We start from the raw sequence: 7,372 nt of genomic DNA, 5'->3' as shown, positions 1-7,372 counted from the left end.
CTTTCCTAGAACCTTCAGGTGAGTTGGGGACTGACAGGTAGAGAGGGGTAAATGATATAAAATCCTTTGGTGCTTCCAAAACTTAAAAAAAAGGAAAAAGGGAAGGAAGAAGGGAAGGAGGGAAGGAAGAAAGGAGGGAATGAGGGAAGGAAGGAAGGAAGAAGGAAGGAAGAAAAAGAAGGAACAAAGGAAGGAAGCAAGGAAGCAAGGAAGCAAGGAAGGAAGGAAGGAAAGAAGGAAGGAAGGAAGGAAGGAAGGAAGGAAGGAAGGAAGGAAAGAAGAAAAAATAAAGAAAGAGTCTTTCTTGCCCTTTACCCCTTCCCCTTACTCTGTCTCCTAGGCTCAGTGTAGGGGAAGATTAGTGGCTCCATCTGACCAGGAAGTAGACCAGGAAGAACCAAGGGGTCTCACATCCTACAGTGAGTTAGGAGAGTGCCTAATCCAAGTATAGACAGATGAGAACAATTTGTTCCAATGGCCATGGAGGCAGGAGAAGCAGGTGGAGCACTTAAAGCTTAGTTAGATATTGAAGACATCAAGATCATCCATTACATATCAAGTCATCACCAGTTGTCTTGACTCCCGTCCTGCCAATGAACAGTGATGACTTGGGAAGAGAGGGTGAGGTTGATGACTTCATGCAACTCCGCCTTACTTAAAACCTATTTATATCAAAATCAAAAGACATAAAAATGATAGAAAAAGACAGATAGGCATTAGACAGGGTAGGATAGGGGGACAAAGAGGAAAGAGAGAAGAGTGATCATTTGGACTGGCTGGGTATGAGATTCATGAATTGTTTGTTGAGTTTTTATTACTTGGTGAATGAGAAGAGGAGGAAGGAAGAATCATTCCTTCCATTCTGGGGGATTTGGGGCATTGTTCAATCCACTTAAGCTTTTCTGACACCCTAGGTAGGAATCATGCTATTCTAGTCATCATAGAATAAGTGATTACAAGATAACTGCTGGGCATCCTCACCCACCACATAGTCATCTTTGCATTTTAACCCTGAATATACAAGTTCCTCTATGACTTCTATGGTATAAAGGGCTTGTATTTTTTTTTTTTTGTCTGCTGGTTTTCAAACTGATTGAGGAGCTGGGTCATGATTTCATTCAGAGCATTAGCACCCCACTTGTAGTACATTGGATTTGAATGCAAAGCAATCCAAGGGTCCAATTCTAGGTTTGGTATTGTTGCACGTGCAATAATTCCATTGACCAATTGCTATATAATTCCTTCTAAGGTGAGGAGGCTTCCATGCCTGCCTTCAGCATGTGGTGCAGTGAGGGAGGCCCATGGCTGCCAAATGGCACAGAAGTGGTGGGACTGGTATTTTCTTCCTGCCTGTTCTCTGAATTCCCTGCATCCTTAGAATGTATCCTGAAAATGGATATGGGAAATTTAAAGCTGTCATCAAAAATTCCAAAGGTAAACTGGCCATAGCTGCTGTGGCAAGGTGCATAAATGCTGATCTCTCAAATGGCTGACCTGATCCATGGGAGTTGAAGCAAAGTTGAAACTGTTTTCAGTATTTATGGTGTCTTTGTGAAGCTCCTCTTTAAAACCAGATTTACAATTTGAGCAGGTATGACAGAGAAATCTTTGTCCAGCAGAGTGCCAGTGATTACCATTTCCTTTTCCCAGAAGCCCCTACTCAGATATCTTTTTTTAAAAGTTTATTTTCAATACATATTGCTTTATTAATCATGTTGAGAGAGATAATCAGAGCAAAAGAGGAAAACCATGGGAGAGATGAAAAAACAGAAAAAAGGGAGTGAACATAGCATGTGTTTATTTATATTCAGTCTTCTTAGATCTTTTTCTGAAGGAAGATGGCATTTTCTGTCCAAAGTCTACTGGGATTGCTTTGGATCACTGAACTGCTGAGAAGAACCAAGTTTTTCATAGTTGATCATGTAATTCTGGTCCTGCTTGTTTTGCTCAGCATTAGTCCATGTAAACCTTTCCAGGCCTTTCTATCATCGGCTTGTTTCATCATTTTTTATACAACAATAATATTCTATTATCTTTATGTAAAACAGCTTTTTCAGTCCTTCTCCAACTGATGAACATCCAGTCCTTTTCCAATTCTTTACTACCACAAAAAGAGCTGCTACAAACATTTTTGCACATATGTCTCCTTTTCCCTTTTTTATGATTTCCTTGGGATACAGACCCAGTAATGTTACTGCTGAGTCAAAAGATATGCACATTTTGATAGCTCTTTGGCCATAAGTCTGGTTTGTTCTCCAGAATTATTGGATTATTTCACGACTCCATCAAAAATGCATGTCTCCCAGTTTTTCCACATCCCCTCCAACTTTATCATTATCTTTTCCTGTCTCTTAACCAATCTGGAGATGTGAGGTATGTCAGAGTTGTTTTAGTTTATATTTCTCTAATCATTAGATAATTAGGGTATTTTTTTCATATAACAATAAATGGCTTTAATTTTATCATCTGAAAATTATTCATATCCTTTAACCATTTATCAATTGGGGAATAACTTTTATTCTTATAAATTTGGCACAGTTCTTTAAATATTTTAGAAAGGAGACCTTTTTCAGAAATACTGTCTATAAACACTTTCCCCATATTTGTACTTCTCTTTTAATCTTGTTTCTGTAGGTTTTGTTTGTGCAAAACCTTTTTAGTTTATTTAATCAAAATTGTCCATTTTGCTTTTCATAGTATTTTCTAGTTCTTCTTTGGTCATACATTCCTCCCTTCTCCAAATATCTAATAGGTAAATTATCCCTCGTTCTTCTAATTTGTTTATATTGTCATCTTTTTTTGCCCAAATCATGTACTCATTTTGACCTTATTTTGGTATGGAGTGTGAGACGTAGACCTATGCCAAGTTTGTGACATATTATTTTCTAGTTCTCCCAGAAACTTTTGTCAAATAGTGACTTATTATTCCAGAAGGTAGAGTTCAGTGATTTATCATATATCATATTGCTATAGACTTTGATTATTGTGTTGTGTGAATCACTAACCCACCAGTCCATTTCTTAACCAGTACCAAATGGTTTTGATGACTGCTATTTTATAATATAGTTTTAGATTTGGTACTGCTAAGCCATTTTTCCATTAATTCCTTTGATATTCTTGATCTTTTGTTCTTCCAGATGAATTTTGTTATTTTTTTCTAGTTCTTTAGAATGATATTTTGGCAGTTTGACTGGTATGGCACTGAACAAGTAGACCAATTTAGGCAGAATTGTCATTTTTATTATATTAGCTCAGCCTACCCATGAACAATTGATATTTCCCAATTGTTTAGATCTGACTTTATTTATATGAGAAATGTTTTGCTATTGTGTTCATATACTTCCTGGGTTTGTCTTGGCAGGTAGACCCCAAAGTATTTTATTTTGTCTGCAGTAATTTTAAATGGAATTTATCTTTTTATCTCTTCCTGATGGGGTTTATCAGGAATATATAGACATGCTGATGATTTGTGTGGTTTTATTTTATATCCTACAACTTGCTAAAGCTGTGACTTGTTTCCAATATATTTTTGGATGATTTTCGAGGATTCTCTCAGGATATCATTATATCATTTACAAAGAATGATAATCTTATTTCCTCATAGTCTATTTTAATTACTTTAATTTCTTTTTCTTTTCTTATTGCTGAAGCCAACATTTCTAGTATAATATCAAATAATAATGGTGATTATGGGCATCCTTATTTTACGCCCTAATCTTATTGGGATGTGTTCACCACTCTACCATTGTCAAGAAACCCCAAATAGGTCACAAAGATTCAGAAGTGAATGGACTGACTTTCTCTTTTTAACCTCACTTTCCTATCTGTAAAATGAGAATGTGGACTACCCTGTGTATGATTTCATTCATATAAGGAATTCTTAGCTCCGGAAGTGCTCTACTAAGGCCGACTTTCTTTAATATTATAGTTTTAGAGATTTCCCATAGTATTGAGAGTATATGTTACTTATTTAGGGTCAAAAGCAATTATTTGTTAGAAAAAGGTCAAAAGCAGGTCTTTCTAACTAAAAACCCTGATATTTATCCTTTATATGATGTTATCTCTTAATTTTGTTGAGTTTGTATCTTATTCTCTTTTACCTATTTTGGGGTTTTCTTGCCAAAGGTACTGAAATAGTTTGCCATCTCCCTCTCCAGTTAATTTTACAGGTGAGGAAACTGAGGCAAACATGTTAAATGACTTGCTCAGGCAACATAGCTGAGGAAGTGGGTGGGGCTAGAATGGAACTCAGATCCTTTGCTACCTAGCTGCTCTTCATACATTAGCTAGGAAACTGAGAAAAAGACCTTGGATTGGAAATCAAGATATACATCTGAAACCTGGCTCTGCCATTTTTTGCTAAGTTATTTGAAGCAGATCAAGTACTTGGGCTTTAGTTTTGGCATCAGTTATTAGGAAGGGAGGCATAAACTGCCTCAGTGACAACTGGGATTTCCCTAAATTTGTGTCTTACTATCATTGTTTTCTAAATCTATTGCTATTCTTCCCAAAGATGCTATGTATATCTGCAGGAGATTGTGCCCCCAAGTTGATGGCAGGTACATTTTAATAAATGCTTTTGTTTTGAATTACCTATTCTTATTGGCTGAATGTTAAGGTGAAGTTCTTTGGTGGGAACTATAGTGCTAGGAATCTGTGCCTGCAGGGTACTCCTAGAAACCTTGAAAATAGCTGCCATTATGGGGGCCCAGATTGAAAAAAAAATAATATAGAGTTAAAGTGAGAGAACAGAGGAGTTGTTATAAAAATAATTATCTGGGTATTTCTCTCTGCTTTTTATGAGAATTTTTAATCTTTTAGACCAAGCTATATGATATATACATTTTTACTGTTAGAGCTAGACAGTGACTTGCTCATTGCAACCAATTAATAATTAAATCTTTTTGGAATGGACCATGTCCATCCAGACAATTATTCTCTAATATCAGATTCAAATAGAGGAAGTTATTGAAATGCTCAAAATAGGAGGTTCAATGAAATTATTTATTAGATGGAACAAAGAGAATCAATGGTAGGAATGGTGAAAGTTTACCAAACCACATCTCACAATTTCTATCTCTGGGTTATTCAACAGTATAGCTAGGCAACCAAGGAGTGCCCTGAGTGTCTCAGAAAGCAGTCAGAGCTTAGAATAGAATACCTTTCCAAGCTTTTATTCAGTGTCATAAACCATTCATGCAATAGTGTTCAATTTATCATGTTGCAGAAACATCCTATCCAAGTCTTAGATTATGCCACCAGATGAATTTCTCTGACAGCCACAAAGTCCTAGGCATTCAGTAACACATATGTTTTATTATAGATATTTCCTGGTTATAAAAAAATTCTCATGCTCATTCCTGGATTGAATGTCAGAATATCCCCGGGACTGTTGGTATGCAATCCTGAGTCTTCTGAGAAAGTTCCTAGATTATTAACTAAGCCAAGACCCATAGAAATAGTTGCTCCTGTAGAACTTTTTTTTTTTTTTTCATGTATACTAAATTTCTGCACTGAAATCTCTAATTTTCAGTGATGACTCATTTTCCAGGGAAAAGTTCAGCTTCTTATTATCATAGAATGCCTATCATGGTGTTCATGACATTAGAAACAATCTAATAAAATAGGTAAATTATCAGAGAGTGGGTGAGAAATGTGAGTGGGAGGGGGCTGGTAAGGGAGTGGAGGATTTGTTCCACAGAACTCCCACTGGCTTTGAAGGGAGTCTTATATGAGGAACTAAGGGAATGGGTTGGAATATAAATTGAAATTTACCCACACTGTTGAAGGAATGATATTGGCAGTCTTCCAAAATGTTTGTTCATAGCCGAGTTGATATTAATGGATATATAAATTTATGTATACTTTATAGTTAGCATTTTATGAAGTGTTCCTTGAAGTAATTATCAGTCCAACACCATACCCTAGCTAATAATATTTAATAACAATAATAATGCTTTGTGTTTCTTCCAAAGATTGCAAAGTTACCAAGCTATTCATCATACTGTAACATTCTGGTGGAACAGTCAAGGTGTTTTCATAGCCTAAATTTGCAAATAAAGAAACTGAGTCCCACTCTTATGTGAATGAAAATATCCACTATCGTGAGTATCATTAACCGAACAAGGAAACATCTTTTTTAATATGAAATTTTCTCACTTTCATCAAATCTGACATTAACATGGAATTACTCGTCTCATAATTATTTATTAAGCAACTACTATATATGGACAGATACTGCCTGAGTTATCCTGAGTAAGTCTCTTTACTTTTCAAAGGCAGGGACAAGGTCAAAAACTAAGTTCAGAACAAGAATCAATCTGCATTGGTAATAGTAGTTAGTTCATAGAGAATTTATTGCAAAGATGAAATCACAGACTTATTCCAAAATTAAACTTTTCTTGAACAATTGGTAGGTGTCATTCTTCACTAAAAAGCAAATAAGAGAGATAACAAATAAGCGTGTTTCTTCCTGCATACTTCTTGTCAAGCCCTGCAATACTATACTTATCATCACCCAAATTCACAACCTTATGATTTTCATCATCTATGCCTTACTCTGATTTACCCCATACAAGCAAATACTTTGCTAAATGTTGTCATTTCTAACTGTAACATTTCTTAGGTATCTTTTCTTTCCATTCCCTCAGCCATTACTTTAGTTAAAGTCCTTGTCATTCCTTACCTGGATTATAACAATAGCCTCCTAATTGGCCTTCCTGCCTGAAGTCTCTCACTATTTCAAGCCCTTTCTTCACAATGTAACCTCCTTAATCAATTAAACCTACTCTCTCCCTATTCCTTCTAGGATCAAATACAAAGTCTTTTTTGGTATTTGCTCAGACTTACTACACATTTCTCCCACAGGTCAGTCACACTGACCTTCCTCTAGTTCCTCACCAGATGTCTGATTTTCATTCTCCTATCTTGGCACCTTTGTAGCTTTATTTTGCAGTGATTGCTCCCTAGGCTTGGAATGCTTTCTCTCTTCACCTTCTTGTATGTGAGTCCCTGGCTGCCATAGAGTTTAGATCAGATGGTCATCTTCTGTAAGAGTCTTTTCCTGATCTCATTGGCTAGTACTTTCACAACTTCAATTTGCTTTGTATTTGTTTAATAAGTAGGTAGGCAGATAGAAAAGTAGAAAGATAGACATCATTTCTCTCAGTATCTATAAAAATACATTGCCTTCTTTCAGAGGAATGATAGCTAACCAGACCATCTATTTCTATCTATAAAATATGTTTTCTCTCAGGGGTAATTATAAATAAAATACAAATCTTTTCTCTTGGGCAATGACAGTGTGTGTGCGTGTGTGTGTCTGTCTGTCTCTCTGTGTGTGTCTCTTCTCTTTATCTTTATCTCTCAGAGA

At 36.0% G+C, this 7,372-nt stretch overlaps 1 pseudogene; it reads right to left on the bottom strand.

The window, feature by feature from the left end:
- Nucleotides 1-848: 848 nt before the first annotated feature.
- On the bottom strand, nt 849-4,699 carry LOC141550007 (E3 ubiquitin-protein ligase RNF126 pseudogene; annotated as a pseudogene).
- Between the last annotated feature and the right edge of the window lie 2,673 nt (nt 4,700-7,372).

Source organism: Sminthopsis crassicaudata, chromosome 1 (genome assembly GCF_048593235.1).
Source record: "Sminthopsis crassicaudata isolate SCR6 chromosome 1, ASM4859323v1, whole genome shotgun sequence".
Classification (NCBI taxonomy): Eukaryota; Metazoa; Chordata; class Mammalia; order Dasyuromorphia; family Dasyuridae; genus Sminthopsis; species Sminthopsis crassicaudata.
Note: the sequence above shows the minus strand (reverse complement) of the source record. Positions and strands in the feature narration are given on the sequence as shown.